Source organism: Chelonia mydas, chromosome 26 (assembly GCF_015237465.2).
Source record: "Chelonia mydas isolate rCheMyd1 chromosome 26, rCheMyd1.pri.v2, whole genome shotgun sequence".
In the NCBI taxonomy this organism is placed as follows: Eukaryota; Metazoa; Chordata; order Testudines; family Cheloniidae; genus Chelonia; species Chelonia mydas.
Genome location: NC_057859.1, coordinates 8,148,537 through 8,174,184, shown reverse-complemented (window position 1 = coordinate 8,174,184; position 25,648 = coordinate 8,148,537). Strand labels below are relative to the sequence as shown.

Here is a 25,648-nt window from a genome sequence, read left to right as displayed (position 1 = left end):
CCCCAGCTCATGAAAAAATTGGTTCTGTAGAGCGCTGCTTGTAGCCAAATGACTCTCATTACTTAGATAGAAGAGGAGGTGCCTTCAGGGAAAGCAGCTTGGCACAGTGTCTTGGCTGGCCTGGCACGGGCAGCTAAAGAACAGGTAACTTCTCAGAGAAGATGGACCTCAAGCAAATTTGAAAAGATTTGCTCTGACTTCTCTGAAATTCCTAGCAGATGGAAACCAAGATGTCGCTCTCCTTTGCCCTCCCTGCCCACTTCTTTCTTTTCCAGTGCTTCCTATTGGTCAGTTCTTTTTGTCTGTTTTTTTGTGTGTCTATTCTCCTATTATTTGAAAGAAATATAAATCAAAGACATTTAAAAAAAAATGTCAAAACCAAAGGCTTTGTTTTCCTGAAAAAATATTTTGAGTTACTTTTTGATGGGCCAAACATTTGGAGAATTTCACTTTGTTTTACGCCAAACACTTTTCTGTCCTTTTTTCGTACTGACCAGCAACCTGAAAACAACCATGATTCCCACAACTCCACTCCTGAGCTTACTCCTTTGTTTTCCTATGGGAAAGGGAAGGACCAGAGCTTTGTCTGCAAGGACCTGCCTTGCTCTGCCCGTGTACTTGGGGAAAAAAAGCACACGTCCTATTTAGTGCCAGTTGCTGGCTAAACGGACGCCTGAGGTTTCGTCCCCATTCCTTTGTCTCCTCAGTATTTCCCAGCAGCAGAGCCACGAGTACTCTCAGTGAATCGCAGGAAAGCACCCAAGTAATAAGAAGTGTTTTAAGTAAAGATGGGCAGGAGCTGGCCTAGATCAGACCTGGCTTTCATACCCGTCAGGACTCATGATCATTACAGAGGAGATATGAACTTTCCACTGCTGAAGTTACTGCAAGAAAGAGAAGAGCTCATTAATGGGGTGGGTGTTTTGCTCTCACTGTGCAAGAGGAAAGAGAGACGAACATCCAAATATTTGCGGTGTGATTCATTCTCTGTGCAGACTAGTCATTTTCCCCATGGACAGAGCTTCTCGTGTTTTTGCGAGCCATCTGTCCAGTGTGGGGGAGTTGAATTGTCTCCATTCAGCAAGTCCGTGCAGCTAATTAGAAATACCCTTTTGAAAAACTTTGATTATGGAATGGTTTTGTCTGGGCTAAGGATTTTTTTTCATCATTTTAGAGATCTAGCCTTGCTCACCACAAATAAGGGGAAAGAAAGTTGGTCACATTGTAAATAAGAAGTGTACCAAAACAACACTATAGTCACAATGCAATCACAGTGTAATCACGCTGTGGTTTTGCTTTTCAGTATGTAATTACCACTAATTCCTATAACTGGACTGTTAACTGCGTGACTTATTTACTAGTTTTATGCCTTTTGGTAGTGTTCTTACTGCGTATATTAACTGTATTGTATTTACCCTGGAATTTCTTAGTCGTGCAGTGAGCTTTCTGGTTATATAATTAGTGTTAATTACAGGTATCAAACAACTGAAGCAATGTAGTTGCAGTTTCTACTCCGTTGGTCTGGGGCTGGGGTTAGGGCTGGTGCTGAAAGGTGGCCCTGAGCTAGATTTAGGCTAAACAACAGTTTATCCTCCAAGGGAGAAGCCCTTCGCTGATGCTGAAGGGCTGGGTCATTTCCTGCACTCTGCTCCCCATGTTTGTCTTCCTGGTTCACCTCTTCTGTCTCCACTTTCTCCCTCACTTACCAAGTTGTGCTGCTAATTTGCTGTGAGATCCCTGATTAACAGCTCCCCCCAGTGGGCCACGTTGGAACTGTCCCTCCCAATTTCACTGTCCCCTGGAAGTAAATGCTTAACATTGTTTTGAACATGCTTCTGGGATATGAATATTGTTATATACCACCCTGGTACTCTGTGTGTGTGTGTGTGTGTATTCCACAGTCCAGTTGCGCTCCCACAGTCCAAGATTTGCATCTAGAAAGTTCAAGTAAGCAGTAACGTTTGACCTTGAGGACCAATTTCCTGGGCCCCAGGAATTCGGGTTGACAACTTATGGAAGATATGAGTGTTGCTCCTGCGTCTCATGCAAACCCAAAAGGAGCTGTAGCCAAGTTCCTCACCCAACACTCAGGAACGAGCAAAGATTCCCTGTTCAGCACGAAGGAACTCAAACAAAGAACTGAATGACTTGCCATCATCTCTTAAAGGCAGACTTTGGTGAGGAGGCAACTGAGCACAGAGGTCTGCTAACCACTGCCAGACGCCATGTATGAGGAGCATGCCCCAGTCCCAAATTCCATCCACAGCATGGCACTGTCTGGCCTGTGTTCACTGGTGGAATGGGCTACGTTACTTCCAATTTACGGCTGTCTCGTGCAGCCTGTTACCAATGCATCTTCACAGTCAGTGTGAGTGATTGCTACAGTCTGCTTCGCTTACTCTGTATCAGGCTAAGACCAAGAACCTGCCCATGCTTTAGGAAGACGAGATCCTCAGCTGGTGTAAATCAACACGTGTCCTGGATAATACATTTCTCCATGAGAAAGGCACCTGCTAAGATCGTTCTTTGTTCACGATCCGAGAGGCACTGAAACACATGAAAAATGAAGCTCCACTACTTGGTATTTTGACAGCAATAGGCCCGTCTTTTATTATTATTTATTTAAGATAGCACCCACCGTGTTCAAGATTCTTCCCAAACAGCGAAGGTAGCTAGTCGCTGGTCATAGATACATAGATTCTAAAGCCAGAAGAGATTATTGTGATCATCTTATCTGATCTCCTATATAACACAGGCCACAGAGCTTCCCTGAATTCCTATTTGACCTGGAGCATCGTGTTCAGAAAAAAAAATCCAATCTTGATTTTAAAATTGCCAGTGATGGAGAATCCCCCACGACGCTTGTTCTAGTGGTTAATTTCCCTCATTGTTAAAAATGGGCTCCATGTTTCTAGTCTGAATTTGTCTAGCTCTAAGGAGCTTAAGTCTAGATCCTAGATAAGTCCTTAACCGCCATTGATTTCAATGGGAGTTAAACGCCTAAATACCTTTGAGGATCCGGGCCTCGCTGTCTAACCACAGACATGTTCAGAGAGGCACGGGGAACAGGAAGTGGGTACAAGAACAATAACGTCTCATCGCGTTTGGATCTGTGTAACTAATGATGGTGGAGTTCTCGCTCTTCTTGTCATGTATTGAACTATGACTGTCCAGACCTGAATATTTACCTGTGACGACATTCCCGCTGATCGAAAAAATAGTCCCCGATGAGACTAAAACGAGCGAATGCTGTTGGCTAAAAACGGTAGAAAGAGACTTCGATTCATCAACGGTCTGTCGGATGCGCATGCTCGCTCAGGCTGGGAGTTGAGAGAGCACAATGATGATCAGCACACAGCTCGGGAATTTTCAGAGCTGGACACAGGCAATTTACACTAGCTTCTTCCTGACAAAAGACGGGGGGTATGAAAAAAATCTAGTGACTTCTGTTCAAGCAACAACTGTGTAAAATATTGTTCAGGAGAGCTATAAAGGTTAGTTCAATCGAGAAATAATGCCGGCGGCTTTTGGGTTTATATCCCTTTGGGAAATCATTTCATATGCTGTTGAAGGGAAGGAGAGTGGTCTAGCGATAGGGGAAGGGGATAGGACTCCTCGATTCTATTCCCTGTTCTGCCATTGATATTTCGGGTAGCCTTTGGCAAGACCCTTAATTTTCTCTGCGCATCAGCTCTGTCACGTTGTACAGTGGCGATAATGTTAATTTCCTACTCCACAAAGCTGGTTGTGAAGCACGAAGGCCGAATATAAGAGACTTTCCATTGACTTTAATGGGCTTTGGAATCAGCCCTAATTGTGACTGAGGTTTGTAAAATGCTTTGAAGTAATACAGTACCTATGTTCTATGTGTTTAGCATTAACCGTATAGCTTTATATCACATGGGGGCAGCATTTCACCAATATCTGCCTCTTAGTAATAAGACAACATTTATATCCCCGTTTCATGTTCACAGCGTTTTCCAAGCCGTTCACAGAACAGCCATGTGAGGTAGTAATTAGAATTACAATTCTCTTTCTTTTAGGTGGGCAAATTGAGGGACACGGATGGATGAGCTTTTCCAAGGGAACTACTATAGAAGTTGCCAGACTAGATAAGACTCCTGGTCCATCCAGTACACTTTCTCTGACAGTGGCCAGCACACAATGCTTCAGAGGTATGTGCAAAAACTCCACAGGAGGTAGTTATGGGATAGTCTGGCCACAGGGAAAGTTTCTTCCTGACCCCACGTTTATTAGAGGTTGGTTTATGCCCTGAACCATGACAATTTATATCCCTTCCAAAACTCTTGGGCATTATAACAACTCTGGATGCCTGGGCTAGGACTGTGGATCTCAGTACCATAGTGAAACCACTGGACCATGCTTTTCCTTTTCTTTAGCATGTACAAATTCCATTTAAACTCCAGGATTGCCAAGGAAATCTCACCATCCATGATTTTGGACGTGAGATCCTGTCCCCGCCCTATTAAACATACCATTTCTGCTCCCGTATGCCATCGGGTGCTAAGAAGGAAGGAAGCTGGTGAATAATTGACCGAACAAACTAAGTTTTAGCTTGGAGCGGGCCGGGTTGCATTTGCATAACTGTAAAGTCAGATTCATTATTCAGGAGCATAGACCATCATGACCCCACCCCTCTTTCCAGCCCAGCCATTCGCAAACACTGGCTCCTGGACTCCCAAGAGTAAACATCTTTCTTGCTGCTTTAAGCAAGTTCTCTGTACAGGGAGCCCAGCAGAGTGACGGTGTGGGCCTTGAAAGGCATAACATTAACCACAGCACATCAAATCAGGTTTGTGGTTTAGGAGGCGGGAAATAACAAAGAATTAAGCAAATTATGTTAAGGAAAAATCTTCCGCATCTCGTGTTAGGCAAGTATTAATGCGTCGGCCTCAAGCCAAGCTCCTGTCTTCTTGCGTCAGCTAAGCTGGGTGAGGATAGGTCAGTATGTGGATGGGAGAAAATTCGAGTGAGAATTAAGGTGATACAGGAAGTGATATGGGTGGCACTCTTCTGTCTGCAAGCTAGCAACCAGCCAGCGGCACGGTGCTTCTGCAGGTCTCGCCTCACAGACGAGATGTAAAAGTAAGGTTCTGTCCGCTTGTGACCATTTAAAGATCCATGGATCTCGCTTTGCCAGAGTAGGGACAGCTCTCAAAGTTGAAGAGGTCTGCAGAGACCTGCCTGGGTGCATGGGCCCCTATTCAGCAAAGCATTTAAGCATGTGCTTAAGTCCATCCCTGTTCAGCCAAGCACTTAGGCCCAGATCCTCAAAGGTGTTGTAACACTGGGCGAATCAGAGATTTCTTGGAACACCGCACGTACCAGCTCCAGCACACACACGCACGCACGCAGGAATGAGTTCCCCACTAACACCCCCAATACAACAACGTAATAACACACAAGACAACATTTTAACCCTAAGATAGATACAGCACCACCTGTTGGAGGTGCTCTGTGCAGTGATCATTACAATATTTAGGCTCCTAATTTCTCTTGAAATCACAGGAAGTTAGGAGCTTTAAATACCTTTGTGGACCTGGGCCTTAAACCCTTACTTAGTTTTACGTATGTGCTTAAATGCTTTGCCGAATAAGATGAGATTGCTGAATTGGGCCTATGGTGCTGGCTTCTCCACCTTGTTTCCAGCTGCTAAATTGTGTTCAAAGAAGCTAAAAATACATTAAATACTCTCCTGGTGTTTCCTTCCCAGGTAAAACTGCAGTAATTGTTTATCAGGGATATTACATGATCACAAATATGAGAAAAAGTAGATCTACAGGACAGCTTTTCCATTAAGATACAGTTCATACGATGAAAAAGCTTGAGCCCCTGTGTCTGTTTGTGGCATGAGCATTTAATAGTACTGGGATGGTCTGATAATAAGTTACAGCAACAAGCACCGCCAATCAAATTGTTGCTTTGCTCTCTGTGTGAGATACTGCCTCTCTCTCTTTTTTATCTCTGGTCAGCACAAATGACAGTAGGATAAGTAATTAAGCGTCTCAAAGATGTCAGAGGCTCCGCACTTAATATGCGGCAGGCACACAAAAAACCCCTGAGCCAGAGAGAGAGAGAGAGCCAGCAGGGCTGCAACAGGATGCTAATTGCAGTGGACCTTTACCTGTAGTTACTGTGAAGTTCGGAGCCCAAGGTATACGTGATTTCCCCGTGTTTCTTTGCTGCATTCACATCTCCTTGTAGTTCCTTTTCACTGTCTCTGTTTGAGTGTTCCTGCTTTTCATGGTGATTCTCAGATGTTAAAAACATCGGCTCTGTTGACGTCAATAGGAGTTCTGTCGTTGACTTCAGAGGGACCAGGCTTTCACCCTTCTTTTCCATACTATTATCGGGATTGGTTTTGAGTAGGTAGGACATCAGAATTAACATATCTGCACCCTGAGTGTTAGTTTTCACATGGTCCTATCTATAGCCCACTAAAAAGTAGGTAAGCAAAGAGAAGAATGTGCTGTTTATCACTGCAAATGAAATATGGGGATGGCTCTATTAAACACCCAATCAATAGTTTTAAATATGCAAGCACAAAAGAAACTCTGCCTTCGTTCTCTCGTAATCCAGTCCTTTGAGTTGCCAAACACACTCAACTCCCAATGGCTCCATAATTTAGTATATTCTGGGCACGCTCTGCATGGTCCAAGACTCAGGATAAGGAAAGTAGGATGGTGTAATGGTTAAGGCTCAGTACTGGAAGGCAGGTGGCTTGTTTTTTTATTTTTTCTGACTCTGCCACATACTCTCTGACCGTGGGCGAATTACTTAACCTTCCTGTGCCTCAGCCTATATACGTGGGGATGTTTGGGGATCATGTATGTTGGTGAGGCACTCAGATACCATGCTGATGGGGAGCCATAAAAGTTGTCAGAGACTCATACCGCTCCTCCCAGCAATTATTTTGATCACGGGAAATATGGTCTGAAGAGACGTATGTTCATTTTGTCCTGTACAGGAACCTACAAAAAAGCACCTTTCCCTTCCGACTGCAGCAAAATAATTCCAACAACTAGTTCTTCCTCTGTAAAGTGAGTCAGAAACTTCTAGTGTATTTTAGTTAGATTTATGTCCTATTGCTGGCCCCTGCAGTCAGATCACATTTTCCTCTTTGGCGCTTGTGGTATGCAAGTGCCATCTAGAGGTGAACTGTAGGAAAGAAAATACGGTTAAAAGTTTTATCAAGAAAGACTTTATTAAAACAAGCGGTGGGGGAAGGTCATTCTAAACTTCTGTTTTCTGAAACAACAGTATTCCTGGTAGTTTCAATGATAGGTGCTGCAGTCCTAGAGACCCAAAGGCAGAGCCTGAATTCGAGATGCAGCTGAACAAAATGCATCAGAGACAAACCTCTTACGGATAACTATGGTCATTGGTGCCCCGCAGTAGAAATGGGCAAGAAGTTTTGTTAGAACCGTTTTGCTGATGACAAATGGTCTTTTTTTTTCCCTGAAATATTTTTTAATGTTTTGCTTTTTCAATCACAAAACTGAAAACGGTTTCAACAGACTTTTTTGGTTCTGTTTTCAGTGAGTGGGTGGTCGGTTGGTTGTTTTTCACTTTCTCTCTCTTTCATCCCCTCCTCTTCTTTATTTATTTATTTATTTTTGTTTTTGGTGGCAAAAAAAATGAGAGAAAGAAGGGAACAACCCAAACCTGGATATGAAAAGCCAAAACAAACTTCCTTTCATTTGTTTATCCTCCAAAAATGTTGGGCGTATTTTTTTCAAAACATTTTTTAGAAAACAAATATTTTTTTTATATTTTGTGTGTGTGAAAGATGCCAGATTTGGACCTCCAACCTATCGTCCTGCAGATGCAAACAATCAAATTTAGCCTTTCCCGATGACTTGATGGAATTTTTTGTCAACTTGTTATTAGGAGTAGTTTGCTAGGAAAATACTGTGGTAGAAACACAGGGTCAAAAAATCGACTACTATCCCGTTGCTAGGGAAAGAGATTACAAAGATAAGTGGCAGCCTGAGACAATGCTCTCGTCAAGGTACAATTCACCCTGGTGCACAGAGACAGCATAAGAGCCTGTGCATCACTTAAGCCCTAGTTAGAGGCATTAAATGGGACTTCAGTGGTATTTAGCTCTTCTGGTGACCCTCTGTGCAGGGGTAAATTGCACCCTTAAGTGAGTACAATAAACTTCTGCTAGCAAATCCACTGTAGTTAATGGGGCAACTGCTAGAGAGAGATGCTCCTTAACTTGAATCCGTGTCAGACACCAGCTGCTAAGTATTTGCACTCTGTTTTAATATGTGTTGCTCCCTCAGTGAAGACAATTTGTCTGCTTTCTTGGTATGTAGGCAATTGAGAAACAAACACAGAACTTGAGGCCCAGTTCCAATCTCAGTTCTGCAGGTGGTAAGAACAGGAGGACTTGTGGCACCTTAGAGACTAACAGATTTATTTGAGCATAAGCTTTCGTGGGCTAAAACCCACTTCATCGGATACATGCAGGGGAAATACAGTAGGAAGATATATACAGGTGTAACTCTCGAGTCCTTTCACTCCATTGATTTCAGTGGATTTACCTTGGTACAACTGAGATCAGAATCTGCCTCTTGCCATCCAAAGAATTAGGTCAGCCAATCACTGTTTATCCACCTTCAAGTTTCATACAACTGACCAAATTCTCTGCTGGCACGACTCCATTGATTTCAGAAGAATTTGGTCTAACATCTGGCATCAGTTTTCTAGTGCATCCATTTAAATATAGCAGAAAAGTAATGCTTACTTTTGCAGGCACATCCCATTAACAGTAAGATCCTGTACACTGGCCATTAGCAGAGATGTCGGTGACAAGCCTGTGAGCTGAGTGTCAGGTATGAAAATGCAAAGCCTCCAGCGCTATCCCAGGCTGATAACAGAGGCAGTGGGTTCCAGTGGCTGATAGTCAGACCTGAGTTCCACAGCCATGTCTGCAAAACCAATGGGAATGCTCCCGGGATTAAAGTTAGGCATGTGTGTAAGTGCCTTGCTGAATCATGGCCAAGGTGAACTTGACCTGTGGGAATGGTACGAATGCTTGCGAGAGCAGTAAAGTTTCCCCAAGCGCTGGTCCAATGTCAGAATGCAGAAAGGGAAGATTTCAATCCTTGCCTGTTCCACGTAGAACTTCACTGCAGGGTAACTTCTGATAGCTCCCGGCCTTCATTTTTCTCCTGTTAGGGCCCAATCCCACTGCTGCTGCGTAAAGGGAAAAGGTCCCAATGACCTTACTGGGAGTCCCTGAGATTCTGGGGGCATCGTAGTTAGAAAAGGGGCCAAGACAAAACCCCAGACCCAAATGCCCCCAACCTTTGAGCGCGTTCAGACTGCAAGCCACAGTCTGGACTCTGCTATTTAGGCCCATCTCTCATACTGTGTCGGGGAAGTTCCCTGGCCTGTGTTATCCAGGAGGTCAGACAAGATGATCACAGTGGTTCCGTCTGGCCTTGGAATCTATGAATCTGTAATAAGCGATTCTACGCAGCAACAAATTGTGTGTTTCCATGTGGGAGACAATCAATAGAGAAGGAGATAAACTCTAGCAAACCTGAGCGCTTTATTTCTTAGTAGCATATCAGAGGTGATAAATAGGTGATATAACAGCAACATTACATCTAAACACAATGGGACAGATTACTAGCAGCATAAGTGAGCATCAAAGGCAAAGATTTGTGCCCACTTTATGCCGCTAGTGCATTTGACCTGATATTTCCTCAAGGTTTTCATTTGCCATTTACTCTTTAATTAAATATAAAGCATCAACCTTCAGCCTTGCTTCCTCTCACACAAACCAAAATGACCATTATTTACCCATTCTTAGAGACGAATCTTTTGATAGACTCATTACACCTATGTCACATTCGCTCTGGGTCGTTAATCACGAAATTTTCTTATGGAGGTTAATTATCTGCTCTGTTCCCTATGAGATCCTGCAGCTACATGAGCTCTTTTACTTTCACGTTGCGACACCGGCACCCAAGCTCAGCCCCAAGGAGTCTGCGCAAGCTGGGACTCAGGTGGCTAGCCCAAGCCACCCCCCGGTGCCTGAACATCCGCACTGTTATTGTTAGTGGGCTAGTTCGCACGGAGCGACCCAAGTTGGGCGGGATGTACCCCTCTGCAGTGTAGAGGTACCCTTTGAGCCTCAGAATTCCTTGCGAAAGAATGATCCCGGTTTAAAGAGATTACCACATAGGTACGGAGACCCAAACTGATTCAAATCTATTCTGTACGTGTCTGGTTTAAGGATCATCAATAACCAGGCTTTCGTCAGGGCAGCAGAAGCTTCCTAACAGTGGGGGGGTCACCGGTGCCTGAATCATGGCCCCACCCCCGCGCTGCCCCTTCCCCCGAGCCTCTGCCCAGCGCTACTTCTTTCTCCTGAGCCCCTGCCCCAGTGCTGCCCTTCCCCCGCAAGATCCCCCTCCCCCCCCCCCCCCCCCCGTTGCTCATTCTTACGGACGGTAAAAAGTGGGAGAGCATAACCCTCCCACTTTCAAAAGTGTGGGGGGCCATGGCTTCTGCCCCCCTCCCCACCCACCCGCCCATTCCGGTGCCCCTGGGCCCTTGTATTCCTGCCCATTTGTGTTCATACACTTTTATAGTGACTCCAATCATCTGTACATAGGCCTTATATCTGCTTCTTTGAAATCAGGTATTCAGCTTCAGATGAAAAACACATCCTGTGGCATTCTTTCTCCACTGTCTGGTTGTGGTTTAGATGTTGGAGCTAGACCCACTCTCTCTGTCATCATTTCCATGTGTACCTCTGCAGAGTGGCACTAAATGTTGCGGTCAGTCGAGCTACATTGATTTACACCAGCTGACCCTTAGAGGTTTGATTTGGTTTGACTGGTTCCGTGCTTACCTGAAGCTTCGAATTATCCCATCCTCTCAGTCAGCGAACTTGGGTCGAACAACTACTGGAAACAAGTTTTCTCATGAAACATCTGGCGCTTCAAGTCAGTCCTTATATACCACACAAACAGCCCCTCTTGTATCTATCTACTTACTTGACGGTTTTGCCCGCCACTACCACTGTACCTGAATGCCTTCCAGGTTAATTAGATTGGCATAGCCAGGTCCATAGTGGTCTTCCTGGAGTGTTCTCTTCCTCTCCCTGCCATGGAAATGCAGAGGCAACTGTGCAAATGGACATTTGAGGGATAATATTAGCTATTTTAGTGTCTTCAGAAAAATTGGGTTCTGGGGAGTTGGCGCTAGCCAGAAGACAAATGTTTTGCGTGTGTGTGTGTGTGTGTGTGAGAGAGAGAGAGAGAGACACACTTTCCATACTGGTTTTCCCAACGTTGTTCCTAAGCCTCTCTATTATTATTTGTTTGTGTGGTAGCCGTGTTAGTCTGTATCAGCAAAAACAACGAGGAGTCCTTGTGGCACCTTAGAGACGAACAAATTTATTTGGGCACAAGCTTTTGTGGGCTAAAACCCACTTCATCAGATGCACAGAGTGGGAAAAAAACAGTAGGCAGGTGTGTCACACACACAACATGAAAAGATGGGAGTTGCCTTACCAAGTGGGGGGGTTGGTGCTAACGAGATAATTCAATTAAAGTGGAAGCGGGTTATTCTCAACAGTAGAATACCAAAGGAGGAAAAATCACTTTTGTAGCGGTAATGAGGCCAATGTAAACAGGGTGGCCCATTTCAAACAATTGACAAGAAGGTGTGAGTAACAATAGGGGGAAATTAGTTTTTGTAATGACCCATCCGCTCCCAGTCTTTATTCAGGCCTAATGTGAATGTGTTTATTCATATACACCATCACTGGCCATGTTGTTTTAAAGGCAAATAATTTTCTGCACCAACATTCAGGCCCCAATATAATCTAGGAGGGAAAAAAAAAGATAAGTAAAGGTCTAACAGTTTGTTCCAATGCCCACTGATATCAATGAGAACCCTTCCATAGACTTCAATGTATAGGATTTGGCTTGCGAATGGGTGCAGGGATATTAATGTCAGAAATAAACCAGAATACAGATCCAGATTTTCATCCAAAACTATCGAAACACTGACGGTGAAATCCTGGCCCCCTCTGAAGTCAGTTGCAAAACTCCCACTGATGTGTACGAGGCCAGGATTTCATCTCCAGACTTAGCAGACTTGAAAGCACGTGGTTAAGCAAATATCTTCCCATTACTATGCCTGCTAATGGCTTAATTAACTTTGAAAATCCTAAAAGTAGCTTCCCAGAGGGGCCTAAGGTACATTGCTGTCTCTGGAGAATCAGGATTTGAGGGGAAATGAAAAAGCTTTGCATCCTTCTTAGCTTTAAGGCATCTGACAGTCAAGTGAAGTTTCCCACTCCATACAGCTCACGAAAGCTTACGCTCAAATAAATGTGTTAGTCTCTAAGGTGCCACAAGTACTCCTGGTCTTTTTGCGGATACAGACTAACACGGCTGCTACTCTGAAACCATTCTGGTCAAGGCTCCTGCTGATCTCGGTTAAAAGATCTCACACCCCAGCAGAATTTCCTGTTGACAAGCTTTGTTAGCTGTAAGAACCAAAGCTGGGAGCCCTTAGAGAGGGTCTGCCTGTGGCAGGTGCTGGGTATTTGAAATTTTGCTTTAGATGAATCAAGGCTGTAATAACTGATACTATGTCTGAAGGCAATGGGATTAGAGCCATTGGTGGCCCGGACAGCAAAGTATCTGAAATGAGATATCTGTTAAATACGGCATGTGAATTTTGCAAATGCTAATGTGATTAGTTGAGTAGTCTCATACCGCAGTTCCCCAGAATGGGGTCTAACATTCCCCAGCTCCCTGGAACCACCAGTTCACATCCCTTCGTGCTTCTGAGGCCGATGAGTTGAGGTGACGTTTCCTGTGAGTCTTTCAGAGGAGACCTCAAAAGTCTGATTTTCATAGGTGGTTAGTGGCCAGGACTCCCACTGAAGTTTAATGGACCCCACCTCAGTGGAGTTACGTTGGTTTCATGCCGGTGCAATGGAGTGGAGAATCAGTCCCAATGATTTCAGCGGGCATTGCAGGGGCTTGGCACCTTTGCAAAGCATGTCATAAGTCCTGTCTTCTCTACATGAACGTTCAATATTCTACGACACAGTGTAGGGCTTTGCTCTCGTGCTGTTATTGTTGTACCAATAAATTAAAAACCAGCAGGATCTTATTAAAGGGAAAAAGGCAAAATACCACATTTATTGTGAATACAGAAAGAATCATAGTAAGCAGTTAGTTACAGCTATAACATTCCATTCAATCTCATATTTATTCACACATTCATTCATATACACACACACACACAGGTTCTGCAAGGTTGTTATCATAGTAAGCAGTTAGTTATAGCTATAACATTCCATTCAATCTCATATTTATTCACACACACACACACACACACACACACACACACACACACACACACACACACACACACACACACACACACACACAGGTTCTGCAAGGTTGTTATCATAGTTACCAGCCTTAGAGTTGCTCATGCCAAGGCACTGGCCAGGTGGCCTGGACATGAGGAGGGAGCAGGGCCTTGTCAGATGCTCATCTGGTGCTCCTGGAAGTTGCTTTGCAGAATCAGACCCCAAAGTTCTCACTTTTTAGAGTCTATTTTTATAGGAATTTCTTCCTATGCCAGTCTATGGGAATTGCTTCATCATGCTGTTGCTGAATCAATCAGCAGATAGCACATTCCTGACGGCTCCGTGCTGCTAGATGTTATCTTGTTCTTTGGTTCTCCCATTCTTGAGGCTGTTGGGTGGATTCCAGTCTGCCCTCCGGGGGTCCTCTGGTTATTTCCACTTGACGCCTTCTTCAGCCGATGGACACTGGATTCTTAGGCTGGCACCTCCCTGATCATTCAGTTATTATCCACACCAAGCATCCATCCGCATACATCCTCTATCTCTATTTTAATCACAATTGTTCATACAACAAAAGGGCGGGGAGTCTCTGGGTGCTGTTTCTGTTGTTAGAGTATTGCTTTGAGTCTCTCTCTGTGTGAATTGCTTTGAGAACAGACTCTGTCTTAGAACGTACTAACACAATTAGCAGCTTGCAAGTTTCACACGCAGAGGGAGAGAAACAGTACCAAAAACCAAGAGACCTCTTAATTAGTAATACCCTGGAATTTAAACTATGGGGAATCAAACTCATTTGTGATTTTAATACAGAACTTCTTTAATATGATCCAACATTATATCAATGCAAACAGGCTATGCTAATGCAACTTTAAGGCAGCGTCTATTATATTAACCAAAAGTCAAGAAATGTACAAGCTCAGAGTCTATCCACAGTGTTGAGTCAATTGCCTGTCCTCCCTGTTTTATAGCCTACAGTTTACAATACACACGGTAATATATTAAGCAACACCATTTAGCCAGAAAAAATAAACAATATGAAATATGACTCTACATATGTGCAGCAACAGCGTTAAATTACATGAAGGATCATTATTCTTCTAGCCACATGAGCAGCCAGTGACATTTTCTACAGAATCATCGAAACAGACCAAGCCTAGGGCCAAATCTCTTACAGGGAACCGGCTGCTTGAGGTTCCTTCCCTGCACCAGGTGTCGCCGGCTGGCTCATTTAGCAAGCCTGCTCCAGACTTCAGGTATCCTGCAGGCAGCTCCCTCACTCCCGCTTGCTCCCTCGCAACTATATAGACAAAAGAAATATTATCATCCCCGTTTCACAGAGGGGAATGGAAGCAAAGAGAGATTGAAATCAATGGGAGTTCGGCGATTAACTGCCTTTTGAGGATCTGGGCCTAAGTCACTCATCCGTGGTCTGCCCGTGGCGGAGCACAGAAGGGATTCCTGACCACTGGGTTAACCACCAGGCCATTGGAGAATCAAGCCTAGCACATCTTTGGGAATCCTGATAAGCCTGGTGCTGCTTTAGGGGGAGCTTTTTAAAAAGGCATAATGAGCAGTCAGGTTCCCAATTCACATTAAAAGTTAATGGGAGTCGGGCTTTTAATTTTGCAAAGGCACAGAGGAGAGTTAAGTTTTCAGTCTCATGACCCAAATATCACTGTTTCTTTTCTCACTCCACAGAGTGCAAAACCCCCCTGACTGGTCCCATACATATTTTATGAATTGAGCCTAAATGTCCCATCATCATGAGTTCTTGGGACTCTCATGGCAGAGGGACTGATCATTAGCGAATTCATTTGGCATTCTAGTGGATGTCAAGTGCAGTTCCGTAGGTATTTCATTGTATTTTGATGATAATTGATGGACACTTAAACTCCTCATAACTCTGCGGTGCTTCGGAACAGGAGAAATTAGAAAGATGAATTTCCGGGAGATGAACCCATTGAGGAGATACGTGACTGCCAATTCATTACCGTCAAATGAGCTGATAGCCGTGACACTTGCACAAGTATAATGATAGCTGAGAGCAGTTATACGTGACAGAAAAGTAGGCAGACGCTGGCTCTCTCGGGAGAAAGAGCCACAAAACTTATGTCTTAGGTCTGCAGCTAGGATTTCAGACAATGATTGTGTCAGGCAAAGTGCTCCAGTCTGTCTAGCCTAACTGTGGTAGAATTGTTTTAGCTCTTGGATCGCAGTAGATCAATACCGTATAGATGTCTGGAATTCAAGTTCAGTTTAACTATGTACCTAAAAGCCTGGAGATTCTTATCGAAAGCCAATTAGGACTATCCAAGACACCTGTATCTGTAAAACCAGGCAGAAAACTTCTCCAGAGCAGACTTTCACATCCAATTTTCAGTACTTCCTGCTTTCAGCCAGGCTACAGAAACTTAACATCTGACTTTCCACATAGTGTTTTGGCTCTTCCAGGCCCAGATGAAATCAGAAACTGAGGATGTATGCAGAACAATGGGAAATAATGTGGACACGGAGAGAAACTGGTAACCAGACATTCTGCAACCACCGAAAAGGTTTCAATCAGGTTCAAACCGGGAAAGCCTTGACCAGAGCTGGGAAATTGGGATTTTTATTTCCTTAAATTGCTTTGTCCATCTCTACCCTCCCATGCTTCTTAGTCATGGCCTAATTTTGACGTCTTCATTTCTTGGAGATGTTATTTGGTGAAAATGTGTAGAGGAAGATTACGTGCGAATATGGTTCCAATCCATGTATAATGGCGTCCAATCCCATGTGGTACTGAGTACCGCCTGCCAGATACCTGACACCCCCACTCCTGATGATTTCGGCAGGAGATCAAAATGCTTGGTACTTTCTAGTGCTGGGCCCTAAATAAGAAGATATGGCTACAAACCTTGATCTTAGCTCTGATTTTCCCTTAGTTGTATTTGAATTCCATGGGAGATGGGGTTTCTCTGCACCTCATAGAATCAGGCCTTCAATTTTTGTGGGCTTGAACTTGCTGTGTTTATACAGATGTATAAATTAGGAATAATGTCCCTAAAATCAGAGGAGTCATATACGTGTAAAACAGATAGGAATGAGATCAAGAGTCAGGCACGGTACATTCTTTCCATGAGGGATTTTACCGACCATAGATAAAGTTAAAAATAACTAGGGATGGGTAGAAGCTGCAAAATTCAGCTCTAGATCTGGACTTCCAGGGTGTTACAATCAGGGCATTTGATTCACACAGATCTCTGCAGGTGACCTTACAATCCAAGCCCTGGCTCTCAGGTCAGAGAATCTCAGAAGAAAACGGTGGTGGGTGTCACTTTTTTTTGAACCGCCAAAATTCCCCATGATATTTTGCTCTCACGCTTTTTGCTGTCCGTTTCAGAAGTATCACTGCGATACTCATGTTCATCATTTCAGAAGAACAGTCACTGTAAATTTTCAGGCTAACACATTGGTTCCCATAAAAACCTTGTGCCTAATTAGTTTCAGCCATTTCAATAACAGCTGATGGCCTGGCACTAATTACAGCTGTTCATGCAAGATTATAAAATCGCAATAATGAAATGAAGAAATCTTAGCTTAGTTCTCGGTACATGTTTCTGACTTCCCTGCACGTTACCGCACAGGCTTCTTTCATTTTCGGCCCCAAACAAGAATGCCACAAAATCAAAATCCAACATGTCGTCGTCATTTTTCTTGCCCAGTTGGCTTTGTGGGGTTTTAGATTTCACCTCTGACCAATTTATCCAGCTTTTTTTTTATTTTGTCCCCTGCTCCATCTCCAAATTAGATCCATCCTTTCTTCGCCGGGAACTTGCTTTCCCGTCATGTTGACCCAATATCACAACACAAACCAATATTTTTTCTTCAATTACCTCTTCAGTTAGGTGTCTGCGTTTAACCGTCTTCCAGCACAATGGGGACCTGATCCTGATGGGCGATTCTAGGTAAAAGGAAGAGTCTAGGGGACTCTACTGTAATATAATTAATGTTACCTTCTGGAGGAAGAAAGAAATTAAAATTCCCGTTGTGGACACAGTTTTCAAACTAGGACTCCAGACACCTGGGTTCTATACTCACCTCTGCAACTCACCATCTGTGTGAGCTTGGGGAAGGCATTTAGGCCCAGATTCTCAAAGGTATTTAGGCACCTAAGCCCATAGGGAGAAGGAAAAAAAATTAAGTACCTTTTTAGGATCTGGGTCTCAGTTTCCCTTCCTACCTTTTGTCCATCACGTCTATTTAAACAGAAGTTTTTTAGGGCAGGGACTACCTTTTACTGTTGTATAGCGCCTGACACAATGGGGTTCTGATCTCCAGTGGGGCTGGTAGGCGCTACTGGAGTATAAAAGATGAAGTCACCCTCCTGAGATTTTGATTAAAACTGGTTTCACGTTGACTAAATGTTCTGATTGCTGTTCTTGGTGGCTTACGTATGGTCTATTGCAGTGGTGTTCAACCTGTGGTCTGCAGGCCCTGGGGGTCTGCCGACTCTGTCTGATATTTCCAAAGGGGTCCACACCTCCATTAAAAATATTTAGGGGGTTGCGAATAAAAATGGTTGAAAATTACTGGTCTGGTGATTAAAGTTCAGGACTGGGAGTCAGCAGATCTTTGTTCCCAGATCAGCCTCAGTGTGTGACGTTGGGCAAGTCACGATATAAACTCTTGGTCCCAGATACTCAAAGGTGCATACCTCCCATTGATTTCTATAGGCATTACATGCCTAAATACCTGTGAGGATGTGGGTCTTGGTGCCTGAGTTTACCTGCGATTGAAGTGGGGGGAACCTTATCTACGACGGAGTTGTTGTGAAAATACATTTGTTAACATTTCTAACATTTTCTAAGATCCTTGGACGGAAGGTGCTAAATAAAGGCAAGCTCGAGTATAAAAATAGTTTAGTGCCAGTTTTGGTTTTAATGTGGCTTCAAGCAACTTTGTGTTTCTCGTATTCTAAGGCCAGTGCGTGACTCATCCAATCCCCGGAAGAAGGAGAGGAATCTCAGGGCTGCTCAAAATTACAACTAGCTCCAGGGAGTTAATGGGCAGCTGGGGACAGCTGGACCACAGCCACATTCATCCATGTCCTCTTTCCTCCAGCCATGCTCTCTACCCCAGGGACTGCAGAACTTCTCCACGGTACCGGCACTACCCAGGGACTCATTCTCTGTAGGCTGGGGGAATTTTCCTGTGGCAGAATCCCTCAGGTTCATGACCCCTTTGCATCACGGGAGCAGAAATGTCAAGAGAATAATTGGGCCAAGAAGAATACAGAATACAGGCATACAGTCTTAAAACCAGGAATTTACAGGCAGGGTCAGTAAATAACAACACAATGGATCAAAATATTCAGCAAGGTTCGCGCTTTGTATTTAGACGTCTTTAAGTAGCGTAATATGTGTTTTTCCCTTCTATTTATCTCCACTTCCCAATGAAATAATTACAGTTGTTATGCTTTCTGCTCACCTGCTTTCCTATTTCACATTTGGCATCTCTATTTCTAAGTAATAGCTGCCGAGAGGTTTCAATTAGCTTTTAATGAAATATTGCTTATTAATAAAACCCCAGGACAGTTAAACATATGACATTCAGTTCGGAAAAAGAAACAATGCATGCCGCTTTCAAATATGAATGATCTTTATTTTTAGATCAGCGTGCATGGCGCTTAATGAGACGTTTGTCTTTCAAACACAAAGGGATTATGGAGGATCAGGTCTCGTTGCAGCCATTTTAGTAAGGTTTGAGATCTAAAATACAGCAGGCAATACCGTCTACTTGACATCTGATTCTCCACTGTCCTGCACCTTGTACAGTCATAGACTCGTAGATATTAAGGTCAGAAGGGACCATTATGATCATCTAGTCTGACCTCCTGCACAATGCAGGCCACAGAATCTCACCCACCCACTCCTGCAAAAAACCTCTCACCTATGTCTGAGCTATTGAAGTCCTCAAATTGTGGTTTAAAGACTTCAAGGAGCAGAAAATCCTCCAGCAAGTGACCTGTGCCCCATGCTGCAGAGGAAAGAGAGAAAACCCCAGGGCCTCTTCCAATCTGCCCTGGAGGAAAATTCCTTCCCGACCCCAAATATGGCGATCAGCTGAACCCTGAGCAGGTGGGCAAGATTTACCAACCAGATACCCAGGAAAGAATTCTCTGTAGTAACTCAGATCCCACCCCATCTAACATCCCATCACAGGCCATTGGGGCTATCTACCATGAATAGTTAAAGATCAGTTAATTGCCGAAATTATGTTATCCCATCATACCATCTCCTCCATAAACTTATCGAGTTTAATCTTGAAGCCAGATAGGTCTTTTGCCCCCACTGCTTCCCTTGGAAGGCTGTTCCAAAACTTCACTCCTCTGATGGTTAGAAACCTTCGTCGAATTTCTAGTCTAAACTTCCCGATGGCCAGTTTATATCCATTTGTTCTTGTGTCCACATTGGTACTGAGCTTAAGTAATTCCTCTTCCTCTCTGGTATTTATCCCTCTGATATATTTATAGAGAGCAATCCTATCTCCCCTCAACCTTCTTTTAGCTAGGCTAAACAAGCCAAGCTCCTTGAGTCTCCTTTCATAAGACAGGTTTTCCATTCCTCGGATCATCCTAGTAGCCCTTCTCTGTACCTGTTCCAGTTTGAATTCATCCTTCTTAAACATGGAAGACCAGAACTGCACACAGTATTCCAGGTGAGGTCTCACCCGTGCCTTGTAGAATGGTACTAAAACCTCCTTATCTCTACTGGAAATACCTCTCCTGACGCATCCCAAGACCGCATTAGCTTTTTTCACGGCCATATCACATTGGCGGCTCATAGTCATCCTGTGGTCAACCAATGCTCCAAGGTCCTTCTCCTCCTTCGTTACTTCTAATTGATGCGTCCCCAGCTTGTAACTAAAATTCTTGTTATTAATCCCTAAACGCATGACCTTACACTTCTCACTATTAAATTTCATCCTATTACTATTACTCCAGTTTACAAGGTCATCCGGATTGTCCTGTATGATATCCCGGTCCTCCTCTAAATTGGCAATACCTCCCAGCTTTGTATCATCCGCAAACTTTATTAGCACACTCCCGCTTTTTGTGCCGAGGTCAGTAATAAAAAGATTAAATAAGATTGGTCCCAAAACCGATCCGTGAGGAACTCCACTGGTAACCTCCCTCCAGCCTGACAGTTCACCTTTCAGTAGGACCCGCTGTAGTCTCCCTGTTAACCAATTCCTTATCCACCTTTCAGTTTTCATATTGATCCCCATCTTTTCCAGTTTAACTCCCCATGTGGCCACCGTATCAAATGCCTTACTGAAATCTAGGTAAATTAGATCCACTGCATTTCCTTTTTCTAAGAAATGTGTTATATTCTCAAAGAAGGAGATCAGGTTGGTTTGGCACGATCTACCTTTTGTAAAACCATGTTGTATTTTGTGCCATTTATCATTGACCTCAATGTCCTTAACTACTTTCTCCTTCAACATTTTTTCCAAGACCTCGCATACTACAGTTGCCAAACTAACAGGCCTGTAGTTACCCGGATCACTTTTTTTCCCCTTTCTTAAAAATAGGAACTATGTTAGCAGTTCTCCAGTCAAACGGTACAACCCCTGAGTTTACAGATTCATTAAAAATTCTTGCGAACGGGCTTGCAATTTCATTAATTAATATTCCTTTAATATTCTTGGATGAAGATTATCTGGGCCCCCCTATTTAGTCCCATTCACATTTGTCATGCTACCATTATCCCTAAGATCCTCATTAAAGACTGTGGCAAAGTATTTGTTTAGATATTGGGTCATGCCTAGATTATCCTTAACCTCCACTCCACCCTCAGTGTTTAGCGGTCCCACTTCTTCTTTCTTTGTTTTCTTCTTCTTCATATGGCTGTAGAACCTTTTACTACTGCTTTTAATTCCCTTTGCAAGGTCCAACTCTACTTGACTTTTAGCCTCTCTCTCTTTATCCCTACATGTTCTGACCTCAATAAGGTAACTTTCCTTGCTGATCCCTCCCATCTTCCACTCCCTGTATGCTTTCTGTTTTTTCTTAATCACCTCTCCTGAGGTGCTTGCTCATCCAGCTTGGTCTACAACTCCCACCTATGAATTTTTCCCCTTTCTTGGGATGCAGGCTTCCGATAGCTTCTGCAGCTTTGACTTGAAGTAATCCCAGGCCTCCTCTGCCTTTAGATCCATAAGTTCTTCAGTCCAATCCACTTCCCTAACTAATTGCCTTAATTTTTGAAAGTCAGCCCTTTTGCAATCAAAAACCCTACTCGCAGATTTATTTTTGTTGATCCTTCCGTTCAGTTTGAACTGAATTAGCGCATGGTCGCTCGAACCAAGGTTGTCCCCTACAACCGTTTCTTCTGAGGTCCTCACTACTCACCAAAACCAAATCTAAAATGGCATCCCCTCTTGTCGGTTCAGCAACGACTTGATTAAGGAATCCATCAACTATCGCATCTAGGAAAATCTGAGCCCTATTATTATTATTACTAGCCTTGTCCTCCAGTCTATGTCTGGGAAGTTAAAGTCTCCCATGATCACGCAGTTTCCATGAGTATTTACTTCACGAAAAACAGTAAAGAGGGCTCTAGCCATATCCAAATTAGATCCTGGCAGTCTATAGCACACCCCAAGCACTATCCCAGGGGAGGCTCTAATAGTTTTCTTCCCCAATGTAATTTTTGCCCAGATGGACTTTCTTATCCGTTCCATCGCTTCTTATTTCTTTACATTCTACCTCATCATTGATATACATTGCTACTCCACCACCTTTACCTTTATTTCTGTCTTTCCTGAACACCACATACCCTTCAATACCCGTAGTCCAGTCACGACTACTATTCCACCATGTTTCTGTTATCCCTATAATATCTGGTTTCACTTCCTGCACCAGTCGCTTTAGTTCCTCCATTTTGTTACCTAGGCTCCTCGCATTGGTGTACAGACATCTTAATTTTTGCTGTTTGGCCTCGCTCACATTCTGTACCCTATTAGGCACGGACATTCTACAGCCAGTATGACCTATTAGACTGCCCTTCCTCCTTATGTCCATTCTCCTACCCACGGCTGTATCTTTTCTTACTTGTTTTCTTCCCTCTCAATGCTAAAATCCGGCGTGGGGATTACCTGGACATCTCCCAACCAGCTCCCCCGAATTCCTAGTTTAAAGCTCTCTTAATCAGTTGTGCCGGCCTCCATCCTAGAAGTCTATTTCCTTCCCTACTCAGATGAAGTCCATCCCAAGAGAACTGTCCTCTGTCCATGTCCCAGTGGCCATACATCCCAAAGCCCTCCTTTTAGCACCACTACCTGAGCCATCTGTTGATAGTCATAATCTTGTCACACCTTTGTTGCCCTTCTCTAGCAACAGGCAGACTCCCACTGAAGACCACATGAGCCTCGATTTCCTTCAGCGTCTTCCCCAGTCACAACCACCCGTGCAACGTGAATGCAAAGGGGAGGTATAAAATTCTACTGTAACAGGGCGGTCTGCACTTCTAAGGGCAGGAAGGCCTGCTGCTAGCCAGCCCTGGTCAATCATCAGATCCGGCTGGGAAGGGGGCAAGTGATTCTAAAAACCAGCAAGTAGTTCGGTGGAGAGGGACTGTGGGAGGGAGATGGGCGCCGGCCTTCAGCTTTGAAGAGGGATTGAAAGGGTGTTGGGTGGAACACAGGTGCTAGAGATGGGAGGCCGAAGGGCTATTCTGCCCCCTCATTTTTTAAAAAACCTGAACCTGTCAGGGCTGGAAGCGCTCCACATCCTGAGCAGCGAGTCCGGCTCTGCGTCGTGCCCCACGCCAGGCCCTCACCTGCGTCTGATAAAACCGTGGAAGCTCCTTGTAGTGAGGACCATCAGGAAAGCAAAACAGAACTGTCCCCTAAGGGTGAGGGTAAGGAAAAGAGCGGGGTGAGGGAGGCAGAGGCTCGTGGGGGGCTCCCTTGAGGGCTGAGGCTCCTCGGGGGAGGGGGTTAGGTGTTCATGGACCAGGGAGTTCAAACTGCTGCAGCTAGGAGGGATTAAAGGGGGGGCGGGGAAGAGGAGGGTCAGGCAGGTGGGCGGTTGGGGCTGAGAAACATGGAACCAGCGCAATAGTAAGGGTTCCTTTCACTTGGCAACTCAGCATCTGGGACGTTGTTCCTCACCGTTCCCAGGGGGCCAGGAACTTACTTTCTAGCTCTGGATGGAGGTGTAAATGGATGCAGTTCCCAGGCCATTTCAGTGCCTCTCCCTTTACCTGCCCTCCTAACAGCAAAACTCCGGAAGAGAGTGAGCTTTTGTTTTGTACACCAGAGCAATATGCAAACCATAGCCAGAGTTCCTTCCTGTCTCACCTTCTAGCACCACTCCTCAAAGAGACCCTCTTTCTTTTTTTGTGTCCCTGAAATGGAGTTGAAACCCCATCTGATCTGGCTGATGTGGTGAGTCAGTAAAATGGCTCTGCGCCTTCATGCACCTGACCAAAATGACCAATGAGGAGACAAGATACTTTCAAAAGCTGGGAGGAGGGAGAAAAACAAAGGATCTGTGTCTGTCTGTGTGATGCTTTTGCCGGAGACAGAACAGGAATGGAGTCTTAGAATTTAGTAAGTAATCTAGCTTGGTATGTGTTAGATTATGATTTCTTTAAATGGCTGAGAAAATAGCTGTGCTGAATAGAATGAATATTCCTGTCTGTGTGTCTTTTTTGTAACTTAAGGTTTTGCCTAGAGGGATTCTCTATGTTTTGAATCTAATTACCCTGTAAGGTATTCATCATCCTGATTTTACGGAGGTGATTCTTTTTTACTTCTATTAAAAGTCTTCTTGTAAGGAAACTGAATGCTTTTTCATTGTTCTAAGATCCAAGGGTTTGGGTCTGTGGTCCCCTATGCGAATTGGTGAGGATTTTTACCAAACCTTCCCCAGGAAGCGGGGTGCAAGGGTTGGGAGGATTTTGGGGGGAAAGACGTGTCCAAACTACGTTTTCTCAGGAACCCAGATAAAGTTTGGTGGTGGCAGTGGAAGTCCAAGGGTAAAATGGTTTGTACCTTGGGGAAGTTTTAACCTAAGCTGGTAAAAGTAAGCTTAGGAGGTTTTCATGCAGGTCCCCACATCTGTACCCTAGAGTTCAGAGTGGGGAAGGAAGCTTGACAATCATAATGGTCCCTTTTGGCCTCGGACTCTGTGAATCTGTAATAATAAGGGGCTGTGTGGATGATGAAAGCAACGTTCAGAAGTTGTTTGAGCTTGCTTCAACAAACAAACAGACTTGACAAAGAAATTAAGCAATGGTTGAAAAAGGAATAATAGTATGCCTGGCCTGATATTATCGATGAACAAATTAAAGCACCGCACCAGTCAGAAATACTTTGTTATTGATAAAAGCAGGGATGTAAGTGGTCATGAACAACTCATGTTTGCTGTCCACTTTTTTTATGACGCTTGAGGTTGCAGTACTGTATTTTGCATAAAGCCAGATGCAATATCTCCACTGAATACAGTTGAAGATGTATTGTCACAAAAGGGGTTACGCCTCAAAAACATCTGCAGACAGACGTACAGTACTACAAGGAAAGACGTCTGGTGTGGTGGCCTAGATTGAGAAAGAAAACCCAAAGCTTTGTTAATTCACCGCTTAAATCATAGCCTTACCTTATATTGAAAGGGGCAGCAAACAGTTGTCTGATTAGAAGCATTACAAGCAGTTCATGAAGTCCACAACGTAGCCCGTGCCTCTGCTAAAAGGTAGCCATATTTGAACCACGAAAGCATCATTCCCATCAGACAGCTCTAACTCATTAAAACCCTTGCGTGTGATGCAGCAGACAGCAAGAACGGCAGCTCTCAAATTATCGCTCAACAATTATCAAGCAATCCTCCACATGCTGGGTGCTGGTCTCATTGAAGGTGGAGAAACCAAAGCAGTGAAAAAATCCCCAAGACTAATTTCTCTCATGGGAAAACGTGGTGCATTCCTTGGACTTGAACATTTGCTTTTGTGTATTTTCAATTGTGAGGAAGTATTGCAGACAGAGTGTAACTGCTGAGCCTGCCCTGACTTTCCCTGCCACCCTTCGTGAACACTTAAATAGTTTGCGTTCAGAAACACGCTTTGCTGAAATTTATACAGGGGCTTCGGATGCACTGCCAAAATAGATTCAACAGCTACCGAGATATGCTGCTGATGGAAGTGCACCATAGGTGTTTAAAACTCCTAAAGAATATTTTCATAAACAATGATTTCAACACCTTGGCATTGTAATAGATGAGCT

General features: G+C 44.0%; 1 long non-coding RNA gene across 1 annotated transcript in view; it reads left to right on the top strand.

Moving 5' to 3' along the window:
* LOC122463882 overlaps window positions 1-4,175 on the top strand; it is a 398,090-nt gene extending 393,915 nt beyond the window's left edge. The window contains exon 5 of the long non-coding RNA XR_006287590.1: window positions 4,044-4,175. This is a non-coding gene — a long non-coding RNA (uncharacterized LOC122463882). The remainder of the gene's footprint in view (window positions 1-4,043) is intronic.
* The last annotated feature ends 21,473 nt before the right edge of the window (window positions 4,176-25,648 follow it).